Raw genomic sequence first — 13,219 nt, forward strand, 5'->3', positions numbered from 1 at the left:
GAACTTGCTTGAAAAAATCCCATGAAATATGGTCCTGGAATGAAGGTGGGTGATTTTCAAGGTTTGCTTCCTCCAAGCTCAAGGATGGTCCATCCTAGTGAGCAGAAAGTCAAGCAGGAGTGACAGAAAGCTTACACAGATGACCAAGAGTAAAAAGGAAGTATATGAGAAGGGGAAGCAGGAACAGGTGACCCTGGTGGAATATATTATAGAAACAATGTGCAGAGGTGGGATTAGGAAAGCCAAAGCCCATCTTGAGTTGAAGATAGCAAGGAATGTGAAGCACAACAAGAAGCACTTCTGTAGGTATGAACAAAATAGAAACCAGGACAAATGTGGGGCCACTGCCACATGAAACAGGGGCTTGGTGACAATGGACACAGAAAAGGCCAAAGCACTCGATGCCTTCTTTACTTCTATTTTTTTTTTTCCCCTGGGCAATCTGCTGATTGACCTCAGCAATCACAGGTCTTAGAGTCCAGTGGAAAAGTCAGGAGCAAGGAAAATAACCTTGGTGGAAGAGGATCAGCTCAGGAACATCTAAACACACTGGCCACACGTGAGTCTGGGATCTGATAGGGAACACCTGTGAATGCCCCAGCTGGCAGGGCAGGAATGGAGGGACCCTCGATTGACAGAGTGCTCAGCCAATGAGGTGCCCAGAGCCAGGGAAGCTTCTAGCCCATGCTCCTAACGACCACAGCTGCGTCCAACCTGGTTTTAAAATGGGGCCCCGCTGAAGTCCCACTTGGAATGGTCTTCTCAGAGCAATGAGACTGTGAACAGAGCCCTCCTCTGAGATCAGGGATGCCATCTGAGGAGACTCCCCAAGACTGAGAGCCCTCACCTGCTCCTTGGTGAGTGTTTTTCTTCTGGATATATCCCTAAGTGAGCCCTTGCCCACCCTGGGTGAGTGATTATTTCTTCTGGGTACCCTGGAGTGAAGTGGCCTCTTTTGAGTTGTAAAGTAATAATATCCCCAACTGGTACATTGAACCTGCAGTTTATCAAATGTTGCTGGAGTGCTGACTGATTATGCATTACCCCCCACTTACACTGGTTTCTGTTGTTTGGTTTCAGTCTGTTGTTTGGTTTTGGCACTAAATTAAAGTTATTTTAAGCTTATTATTTGCTTGGGGTGGTTTGGGGGTTCCTCCATGACAAGGGCACTCTCACTTCTCTTTGAGAGGTCATGGCAACCATGGGAGGTTGCTGAGGACTAGAAGCAAGCAAATGTTCATCCTGGCTTCAAGAAGAGCAAAAAGGTGGATCTGGAGATCTACAGGGCAGTCACCAAGAGAGGTGATGGATGTGGCAGAGGTGGCTGGCAGCTTCCTGGGCTGTGTGAGGAGTGAAACCGGTTTATACAATATGCCTATGGCTCTTCTTTCTAGATAATGCTAAATGCTAACAAGATTGCGATGTCTAATAGCGGTTCATGTTAACAGATTATTTGGTTTGTGTTTGTCAGTAATTTATGATCTGAATTAGGATGAACTCACATATTTAGGCTTTCACAAAGTACCTCACACTCACCTGTTGTTAAAGCAGTACAAAGGACATGATGCAATTGAGTTTTATTATTTATTTTACTCTGTAAAGTCATGAATATGAAGGTGTTCTTCATCGTAACGAAAAGGAAGAAAAATGCTGTAAAGAGCAATGTATGCATCTTTAAGCCAATTCTATCATTTTATTATAGTAGTGGCTGAAAATATCTACAGTTGGGATTGCTGTTTACTACAGGTGTAAATACAAGTGGAAGCCCATTTTAATACTTGAAGGTGCATCATGTAAGTTGACAAAATAGGCAAAAGCTAATATGAGTATATTTATCAGTTTATGACATATGGCGGGTGCACAGGCTGATCCGATACGTTTCACTTGTACCGTCACTAAGATATTTGGGCTCCACGGTGCTCGTGATGGGTCTGTTCTTGTTACTTCTCTGTGTGCAAATCAAGTGCCAAACTTATATGAATATGCAATATACAACATGTGTTATCGTATTAACTAATGAACGTCTGCTAAGAGTACCAGACTTTCTGCAATCTAATATTTTTCATAGGGCACACAGAGTAAAAATTGATTATTTTTAATGCTATATTTATTGAACGGTTTATTTTCCTGTTTATTCTAATACATAACTTAAAAAAAGACACTCGGCACAGCTCTCATGAAAGAGAATAAAAACTCCTAGCAAGGCCATTGCCACGACTTCCCAGAATGTTCTCTTATTGTTGTTGATAGGTTATTTCCATATTCTAAAGTATGTAAAGCTTTTGGTTCACTGCAGTTTGGTTTTATTTAAAGGCAGAAAATAATTTCAGTGGTTCATGCGCTATTCTCTTCTGTGTGTTTATTCAATGTTAATTTGACTATATACACTCAGGAGAAGTCTGGAATCCATAAAATATGTGGGGTGTCACTCTGTGCCCAGTTTTTCTGCAAGGACCTCCGCAGTGGATTGGTATGAAACAGATGGATTAATGGATTAGTTGTTAATCTCTCCAGCTGACCTTGCCCTCTGGAAATGTCTTATGAGAGTCAGAGGTTTGACAGTTGTGTAAGCTACCAGAAGCTCATTAGTGTTTAGATGAAGGGGCAGCATTTTACTGTAATGTAAATGATTAATTGTAGATTAGCTGACAGAGGTTTCCTGGGACTCTGATTTAGTTGAAGACCCATATACTATTGTATATTTTCCCTAATACCTTTCCTGAAATAGCATGTGGCCGCCAGTAAGATGTGTTGACATAATCACCTGAGTGTGTATTTATGACTTTGTATTTATTTTAGCATTTATTTGCTTGTAAACAGCCTATCACATGAAGATAGGCGTTGATAACGTTTATATTAACAGAGTATAAAGAATCTGTGGCTCGATTCTGCTGTAACACACAGTTAACAAGATTTCTGTAGGCTTGAACAGTGACAAATAGTAATTTAAGAGGGTTCCTATGCCAAGTCAAATGGAGGTTTCCTTCAGGATTGCATGTTGGCACCCAAGGTGAAGGGCTAAATAAATCTTAGATGTGTATTTGCTTCAGGAATGAGAAGATATCAGTAAACATTGAAGTCTAGTAATTTTCTTTCCAATTTCTTAGCCTGAAAAATCAAGCTGAGTTCTTACTGGAATTCTGGTCTAGAGATTTTAGAAAATATTAATAAATATCTAAAGGCATTATTCTTTTTTTTCTCCCAAGCAAAGATAGTGCCATTTTTACTTCACCAAATTTTCTGTGGAAAGGCTTATCCTGTCCTCAGAATCAGAACAACGTTTCCAGACGGCCAGCTTCACGTGGACTTACAGCCCCTAAAATAGCAACTTTAAGATGAGGCCCTTGCTGTAGCTGTGGCAGAATGCAAACCCCCCTTTCTCCCCCTCCCTCCTTCAGTATGGAAGGAGTGGGCACATCTCCCTCTTTCTCTGCTACTTGAGGCTAACAGCTTCTTTTGTTTGGTCCCAGAGCACCCTGACCAGGGCTATTAGGGAGTGCGGAGGCACCAGGGAGCCGCTGGGCACCTGCGGCCAGTGTGGAGGATGTTTGGAGGCTTCAGGGGCACCCACAGCCAGAGTGGGGGTGCAGAGAAGCTTCTAGAATGCCTACAGTCAGATCTGATCAGCCAATATAAAAACGAGTCGCGGGTCTCTCGGAGCACGAGCAAGATGCTGCCGCCGAGAGCCCCCCCGGGATGGAGACTCCGCTTGCCTTGCTGCCACGGGTGTGAGTAAAACTTCTCGCAGGATTGCGAGTATATTTATACACTTTGTGCACGTATGCACGTGTAACTTTCCATGCTCAATATGAGCACGTGTAAAATTAATCCTCGCAGAATCGCGGGTGTATTTTCCTTCCGTGCGCATTTGCACGTGTAACTTGCCGTGCACATTTGCATGCATACTTTCCGTGCTTAATACAAGCACGTGTACTTTCCGTGCACATTTGCGTGTGTAACTTTCCGTGCTCAATACGAGCACGTGTATAAATTATTTCCTCGCACAATCGCGAGTGTATTTTGCTCTCGTGCTTCCACATAAGCACGTGTAATATTCTGTGCACATTTGCACGTGTAAGTAAATTAACCCTCGCAGGATTGTGAGTGTATTATAAATTTACCCTCGCAGAATCGTGAGTGTACACTTCCCATACTCACTACGAGTACGTGTATCTCTTAAATCCCACACCGTGTTTAGTCAAGTGTGTACTTCTCTGGGACTCAGGGCCGACTCCAGCATTGTTTTGGGTGAAGCCATGTGCATGCACTCTGTGGACCGCCTGTTGTGTTAGTTGCTGCCCCTTAATAATTTTCCTCAACTGATATCCAAACCTATATTTAAGTCACTTTTGGAGTGCTAAAACAAGGGAAAGTGTAGAGTCCTGCATCTGGTCAGGAACAACCCCAGAGTCCAGTATAGGTTGGGAAATTACATATTAGAGAGCAGTGTAGGGGAAAGGGGCCTGGGGGTCCTGGTGGACAACAGGATGACCATGAGCCAGCACTGTGCCCTTGTGGCCAGGAAGGCCAATGGCATCCTGGGGTGTATTACAAGGGGGGTGGTCAGTAGGTCGAGAGAGGTTCTCCTTCCCCTCTACTCTGCCCTGGTGAGACCCCATCTGGAATATTGTGTCCAGTTCTGGGCCCCTCAGTTCCAGAAGGACAGGGAACTGCTGGAGAGAGTCCAGCGCAGGGCAACAAAGATGCTGAAGGGAGTGGAACATCTCCCTTATGAAGAAAGGCTGAGGGAGCTGGGGCTCTTTAGTTTGGAGAAGAGGAGACTGAGGGGTGACCTTATTAATGTTTATAAATATACAAAGGGTGAGTGCCATGAGGATGGAGCCAGGCTCTTCTTGGTGGCAACCAATGATAGGACAAGGGGTAATGGGATCAAGCTGGAACACAAAAGGTTCCACTTAAATTTGAGAAGAAACTTCTTCTCAGTGAGGGTGACAGACACTGGAACAGGCTGCCCAGGGGGGTTGTGGAGTCTCCTTCTCTGGAGACATTCAAACCCGCCTGGACATGATCCTGTGTGACCTCACCTGGGCGTTCCTGCTCCAGCAGGGGGATTGGACTAGATGATCTTTTGAGGTCCCTTCCAATCCCAAACATACTGTGATACTGTGATACCGGTTTAATAAAAGTTGTTTTGGACCCTGTTGTCCCTTAAACTAACCTCGGGATGCCTCCGTGACAGTAGCTTATCTATAGAATTGCAAATACGGTTCTGTCCCGGCTAAATTAAGGCAAGATAGCTCACGAGTGTACATATTGGCTCCAATTCAATCAACGTAATGGTTTTGCTGAGCAAAGAAGAGAAATATTGTTTGGATTTTTTCCAACAGGGTGTCAACCACACAACACAATGCTCTGGCCTCATCGCATCGTTTAAGATTTTATGCTACAGAAAGCTGTAATTTCATGCTGGTATGGCAAATAATTTACACCATTCTTTCTCAGATGTTAGAAAGATAACATCTTAACACTTTGTGGTAGCTTAAATAGCATTCTGTGCTCTCTTATTAAGTTCCCTCCTGAATTTCCCTGCTTGTGAAATTTCACAGTAGATCAAGTTGCAGGATCTTGAATTACTCACTAGAAACAATCCAAGATGTTGGATCTTGGTGTTTATGCTGCTAAAATAATGAGACTAACCTTGCCTTATTTTCATGCCCTTGTTTTTGTGGAATGTAAGAATTCACAGACCACTTCAAAATCCTGGCTGCTGCATCCTTGTAGGATTCACCACCTTTCCTTCTCTCCATCTGAAACTCATGGAGTGCCACATTCAGCGGAGAATTAAGTCACCCATGAGCTTTTACTGGTTTTGAAAACTATTGTGTAGGTGCTCTGTAAGGTAGCGGGGCTCTCCAGTAATTGACGGTGGATCTTGACAGGAAGCTCAACATGAGCCAACAGTGTGCCCAGGTGGCCAAGATGGCCAATGGTGTCCTGTCCTGTATCAAAAATAGCATGGTCAGCAGGACAAGGGCAGTGATCCTTCGCCTGTATTGGCGAGGCCACACCTGGAGTATTGTGTTCATTTCTGGGCCCCTCAGTTCAGGAAAGAGATTGAAGTGCTGGAGCGGGTCCAGAGAAGAGCAACATGACTGGTGAAGGGACCTGAACACAAACCCTATGGGGAGAGGCTGAGGGAGCTGGGCTTGTTTAGTCTGGAGAAGAGGAGGCTTAGAGGTGACCTCATCGCTCTCTAGAACTACCTGAAGGGCAGTTCTAGCCATGTGGGGATTGGTCTCTTCTCCCAGGCAGTCAGCAATAGGACAAGGGGGCATGGGCTTAAACTCTGCCAGGGGAGATTTAGGCTGGATATTAGGAAGAAATTCTTTGCAGAGAGAGTGGTGAGGCATTGGAATGGCTGCCCAGGGAGGTGCTGGACTCACCTGCCCTGGAGGTTTTTAAACTGAGATTGGACATGGCACTTAGTACCATGATCTAGTCAATGGACTGGAGTTGGACCAAGGGTTGGACTTGATGATCTCTGAAGTCTTTTCCAACCCAGCTGATTCTGTGATCTTCACACAAGTGTTTCAGGGTTGAAATTCTACAAGCAGTAAAGTGGATCAAAAGAATTCACAGAAGAGCATATGATGAGTAAGAGGCTGCTATTATAAGAGGCTGCCCAATAATTGCGTCAGGTTCTAATAACGTCCTTTCTAGTGTAACGTTTCATCATGAAATTAATGTATTCATTTGTCATTTTGAAAAACCAGATTGAAGAGCAGTCAGCAGTCCCGATGTAATTTTCAGTGGGACTTTTTTGTGAGTAAATATGGAAGATTTCACACCTGACTGTGGTGTCAGAAGGTGAGCGTTCCAGCCTGCTGTGCCCTGGGCAACATCGTGAACTGTGTTTAAGCTCAGTAATGAAAAGGAAATCTGAGCACCCAGATCTAGTAAAGTGCATGAACACTTGATTAACTTTAAGTGTGTTAGAGAGATGATAAAGTAGGGCTAAAATGGTCATGCTTTCCTGGATTTGAGGCCTAGGACCTAAAACCCATTCAGTTAGCAAAGCCTCCATTTCATATATTATTTCCATGTTTTTACATGTGTAACTCATTTTATAGTGACCTGTTAGACAGTTCTCTAAAACTGTAGTTAATTGAGTGAATTTTTGCAAAATGTGAAGACTTTTTTTGTTAGTTCTGAACCTAAATGTTTGCTTGGCCTTAGTGACTCAAGCAGAGATTGAAAATATTTAATTCACAGTCAAATTTGAATTTACAGAAAATGCTCAGGGTGGATGATTTGAAAAGTGCAATACTTGAAGCTCTTAATGTTGAAATCTATTGAACTGTGCTGTGGGCAGGTCTAAGGGTGGGTTCAGTTATAGTAATGATATTGTTACAAAGTAGTCAGAATTTGATGTTTTTACTGAAGCTGCAACTGAAATGGTTTCAGTATTATTACCGTTAAACAATGATAAGTGGTTAACTCAGCTAGAAAAATAGCATAATAGGTGCTTTTGTGTACAGCTTCTGTGGGAGCTATTACTTTCACAGCTAATTTGTTTAAACAATGCAAGGTTGTGCATTTTGGGTTTAAGGCAACAAGTTGTTAATAAGTAACCCAGCAGTGCCGAAATGTTAGTGGATGCCAGAATGTTTTCTCCATAACTTGAGCCTGACTCCCTTTTGTACTTGTGTCTCTTTATCCTGCTGCTGAGGCAGAATGTTCTCTATACAAGGCTGTAAAAGTCCTGAACTGCAGCACTCCCTTAAGAGGTGACAAGAAGGACAACTTAGCAGGACATCCTTTCTGTGAGCTTGAGCTTGAATGGACTGATAGGGAAGCTATTAATGTTGGACTTGACTGTGAGACTTGAACTTACATACATAAACTGTGTGTTACACATGTAGATTGGAAGAAGAGCATTTCGATTGAGTGGCATTGTCCTTTTGTTATAGATGTTTATGCTTAGTTTGACACTATTGAACTCTGTGCTTAGTGTTACAACTAGTATGGCACAATAACATTATTCTAAAACCAAAAGCCCCCTACAATTTTACTAAACTGTGCCACCATATATGTTGGTACAGATATGAAATACATAATATATAGGTCTTTTTTTTAAGACGACTATCAGAGTAAAAAGAAAGCTCTTCACTTTCCTTTTTACGTTGACACGTGTTCATCCATCTTTAAATAACAGTTACTGAAAGCTATGTAGAATATTCATCCGTACCCAGGAGGAAAGCGAGGTGACCGTGGAATGCCTGAGTTCAAAGAGCCCTTCAAAGATACCGATATAAATCCACACTTCAGCCTTTGCTAACAAAATTGTGATCAAGCTATAGAGGATGGGTCCCAGGAATTCCTGTGTTGTTCATGCTGAGTGCCCTGGTTTGAAGGGCACTTTTATTTCTGCTGTTCAGAAGTGATTTCTCTCTCTGCCAGGATGTCTATCACGGTGTGTTGAGTTCAACACTGACAAATGTACAAAAGGACATGTGACATTTACAAAAACGATTTCCATACCAGATGAAATGCAGGAAAATACCAGGGATGCAGGAAGAAAAAAAGACAAAAGGCAGATGGCGACTGAGGCTGCAGCTGTGAATGGGCAGAATACGGGACCTATGTCATGTTATTTATTTCACGTGACATAGAAATGTACACAGTGTGGAACTGGAACAAGCGAATTAATGTGCTCAGCCAGCAGTTTTTTTCTATACCACCCTATGCACAGTTTTTCAGAGGTATATCAGAATTATCCCAAACCAAGTGTGAATGACAACAGCTTTTGAAGTATTCCCATCAGTAGAATCTACACAGTGGGATATTTATGAAGCTGCTGCATTGATAGAGGGTTGAACAGAAAAGCTTTTGGCTGGCACTTGTTTGCGATGTTCCAGGTTATTGCAGCTGACATAAACTCTGTGGAACTTGTTTCCTTGCATGTACTTCAACCTGAAATGGCTTTCCAGAGCTTAGTACTGTTTCATATCCAAATTCCTGTACTCCCCAGGAAGGAAAATGGGAGGATGAGTCTGTTTAACTGTAGCAAGATTCTTGGTGTAGGGGAAGTGGGTAATATGACACCAATTAATTTAACAAGGAAATTTTTCTCATGCTGGTTTAATCTAGTAGCAATACAAAAGTTACAGAAACGATAATTCCAGTATAAGTTGGGGAATGACCTATTAGAGAGCAGTGTAGGGGAAAGGGACCTGGGGGTCCTGGTGGACAACAGGATGACCATGAGCCAGCACTGTGCCCTTGTGACCAGGAAGGCAAATGGTACCTGGGGTGGATTAGAAGGGGGGTGGTGAGTAGGTCAGAGAGTTTGTCCTGCCCCTCTACTCTGCCCTGGTGAGACCACACGTGGAATATTGTGTCCAGTTCTGGGCCCCTCAGTTCCAGAAGGACAGGGAACTGCTGGAGACAGTCCAGCGCAGGGCAACTAAGATGATGGAGTGGAGCATCTCCTGTGTGAGGAAAGGCTGAGGGAGCTGGGGCTCTTGAGCTTGGAGGAGAGGAGATTGAGGGGTGACCTCATTAATGTTTACAGATATATAAAGAGTGAGTGTCAGGAGGATGGAGCCAGGCTCTTCTCGGTGACAACCAATGATAGGACCAGGGGTAATGGTTTCAAGCTGGAACACAAAAGGTTCCACTTAAATTTGAGAATAAACTTCTTCTCAGTGAGGGTGACAGACACTGGAACAGGCTGCCCAGGGGGGCTGTGGAGTCTCCTACTCTGGAGACATTCAAACCCGCCTGGACACCTTCCTGTGTAACCTCATCTGGGTGTTCCTGCTCCGGCGGGGGGATTGGACTGGATGATCTTTCGAGGTCCCTTCCAATCCCTGACATGCTGTGATTCTGTGATAATTTGAAGAAACTCTATGATCCAGGTGCTGCTGGTGGGTTTTTTTGCCTTTTCATTTTTAAATTTTGTTCTCCTTGTTGTTTAGGCTGAAGCTGTCACTGAACTATTTGTGAAGTCCACGCTTAAGTGCTGACCATGGAACTATTTTCACTTCCATTTTGGTTAAGCTGAACAGCTTTGAAAATTGGTGAGATTTCATGTAATCTCCTGAATGTGGTGAATGTGCTGCTCATGTTTCATGACATTCCAACACAAACAAATCTTTGAAAAAAAACCTCCCTACTTTTTGTTATTTCAGGTGGTCTGGGTGTGTTGCTCACACATAAAATTGTTAGGTTTCTTCTAAGACTGCTTCAGAGGTATAGTATTTCAGGATTAAAATGCTTAAATAGGAGTAAGGCAACTAAGATTCAATCTTACGACTTTTACAACTATTGAAAAGTGGCATTGCAACTTACCCTTAAACCTTTGATACTTTTTAAAGCATAATCTTCTTGTAAAGCTGTTCAAATGTTTGGTATAGTCACTTAAAATACTGTTCTGCTTTGTGCCTAGTTCAGTGCTTTGAATGATCATTTATCATTAATTTACTGTCCTTGACACTAAATTTATAGAATCTGACCTCCCTCAGATATTGATGTTGAAACTGTTTTGTTGTTTATAGAATAACTTACAAGTAATAACGATTCCAGAGCCACTGGCCTAGAAAATAAGGTATGTGAGTTTAATTCTCTGATCCATGAGCTGTTACTCATATATGCAAAGTAAAATACTTCCAGCAGAAGGGATTAAACATCTCCAAGTAATATATTCTCATTTGGCCACTAGGTCAGTGACCTGAAGACTCATGGCAGAAATGAAGGGAAATGACTGGTGAATGTTGACTATTGGGAAATCATTAGTGAAAAATCTATTTTAGTCGTATTTTATTCATAGTCACAAATGAAAATGATTTTAAGTCAAAAGTTTAATGTTGAGTGAACAATACCTTATGCTTTTGATCTTGATAAGGGCAGTTTTAGCTTGGGTTTGGTTGTAGTTTGATATTTTTTGGGGAAAGGATTGAGGTGGGAAAATGTAGTTCTGATGCTAAAACCCTAATTATTTTTACAGCTGTGTCTCTCAGCATTAAAACTGTAGTTAAGGTTTTGCTGTACACAGCTGGTTGGTAGGATACAAACACATGGATAGTGACTCATATTCGTGCACTGCAACTTGCGTTTCCCTGTGCGGTCAACAGCGAGGCTTGCTGGGAAGAGAAACAGGATTAATTACCATTTTGACTTCATTTGTAATACAAGTATTGCAATACTGTGCTGCTGTTTCCTTTTAATTTTGCACATATTCAGTTGCAAATGATGTTTAAGCCCTATATAAAGAGAGTTTGCAATCTGGACTTTCTAGATCAAATCACCAGCAAACGAGACACACCTCACAAGTTAATGATACAATCTACAAAGTGTATCCAGGGGTTCGTTTGTTTACTTCTTCCTTCTCATACTATGAAGCATTTTAGTTCTGTTTTATCTTGAGACTTTTTCAAGAGTAGAAATGTGTATGAAATTATAATTTTATTTGCATAAAGATTTCAAATGCTCTTCTCTTGGAGTCTTAATATCTACAATACGTGTATTTTTATATATATGCAGAACATTTGGCTAAGTTTTACTGCTGCTTCAGTTTCTTAACACAAAAGGGAAGTAAAATGAACAATCACAAGCTTTTGAATCATGACCTCAAAAAATAGTTCTTGTCTAGCTGTGTAGAGTTTGTAGGATACTCTTTAATTAACACTGAGACAATATATAGTGGGTAAAGAATGCTGTCTTGTAATGAAGAAGTTATATGTCTAGCTCTGACTCTTTGTAAGACCCAGGACAAAGTAAGTAACTTCTCTCTGCCAAGGTTAGAGCGTGTCTGAAAGCTACAACGTGCCATAAATCACCACTTTTGATTGCCAGGTGAAAACATTTATGAAACAGGGTGCAGGAGGCTCAGTGACACTGAGTGATAAAAGAGACTTTTCACTGTCTGGCTCATTTGTAAAAGCACGTACAGCGTTACTTTAACTGCGCTGGTGTCCCATGGCTCTAAGAGGCACTGTCTGAAACAGATGCAATTAAATATTATCTAGAAACCAGATCACTACAAGTTTTCCACGACTCTGTTTTGATTTTGTTTCTATCTTTGCTGCCACGCTGTTGTTCTCATTTAGGAGTTAAAAGGCCTGCTCTGCTAGGCAGTTAAATGCACTTTGTCAACGCGAACATTTAAAAAGCTAAAATGTATAGTAAAAGCTTAGTGGTAGAACATAAAGCAAGCTCAAAGAATGTCTAGAGCTATCCTTGCAAGCCAGAAGATATTGCCTTAAAAAAAAGGCAAACAAAAGCTTTGGCAATAAAGAAAATTATAACTAATTGAAATTTCCAATGCTACATAAATAAGTACTATGTACAGAGCAATTATTACTTAGTAAAATTTTCCTCTCTCTTATCAGTTATAAAACATTGGGGGGCTTTCTACGCTTGGAGTCCACCCCAAATCCCTTTGCTAGCCTTTTTGGGGAAGAAAAACCAAAAACCACAAGGCAAAAAAGAAACAACTGCTCAACCAATCCTATATGAACCCTTGACTCATGCAGCCTGAGACACAGTTCAGAGCCCAGCTTTTTGGAAAGACGAGTTCTTCCTGTTGCTGGAGAAGGGAGGGGAGGGATGAAAGTCTGCGTCATGGATTTCAAACGCAACTTGATTTGCAACATTAAGAACTGGTCGCTGTGCTGTCTACTTTCAAGAGTGGTTTTAAATGCTGTTGGTTTTTTTTCCTTAGATGATCAACTTCTGATATGCTTCAAAGAGAAACTGCTTCTCAGTTTAAATCAGATATACGTTTCTTAAAATTTGTCTCAAACAACTGGAGACAAAGGAAAAGCCAAAGTCACTTGGGCTGAGTTTCATCTCGCCAAACTTTAGACAACACCTTGTGAATTACTCCCACTATGTCCTTTTATATCCAGGAGTAGATATTGGCGTGCTCAGTGGTGCTTGAGAAAGGCAAATTAAACTCTATAAGTGTTTCTTTCCATTGTATATAATTACTATCTTGGAGAGTACTATGTGCATCTCTGCTGCTTGGTCAGGTTTATCCTATCTGTGCCTTTTCTGTTCACAGCTTTTGTAGCATTAGCTGTTTCTTGAGATAAACTGTGTCTTTTGTTATTGTCATGGTCACAACTTTATTCTGAGTCTTGTATTTGGTATTTTTTAATGAAAATCCTGGGTTCAACTATAATCTCATTTTCATTAAAAAAAAACCCCACTTCAAAATGCCATGAAAACAGAGAAAGCTTAGTGTTGGCATTTG

Source organism: Nesoenas mayeri (assembly GCF_963082525.1).
Source record: "Nesoenas mayeri genome assembly, chromosome: 5".
In the NCBI taxonomy this organism is placed as follows: Eukaryota; Metazoa; Chordata; class Aves; order Columbiformes; family Columbidae; genus Nesoenas; species Nesoenas mayeri.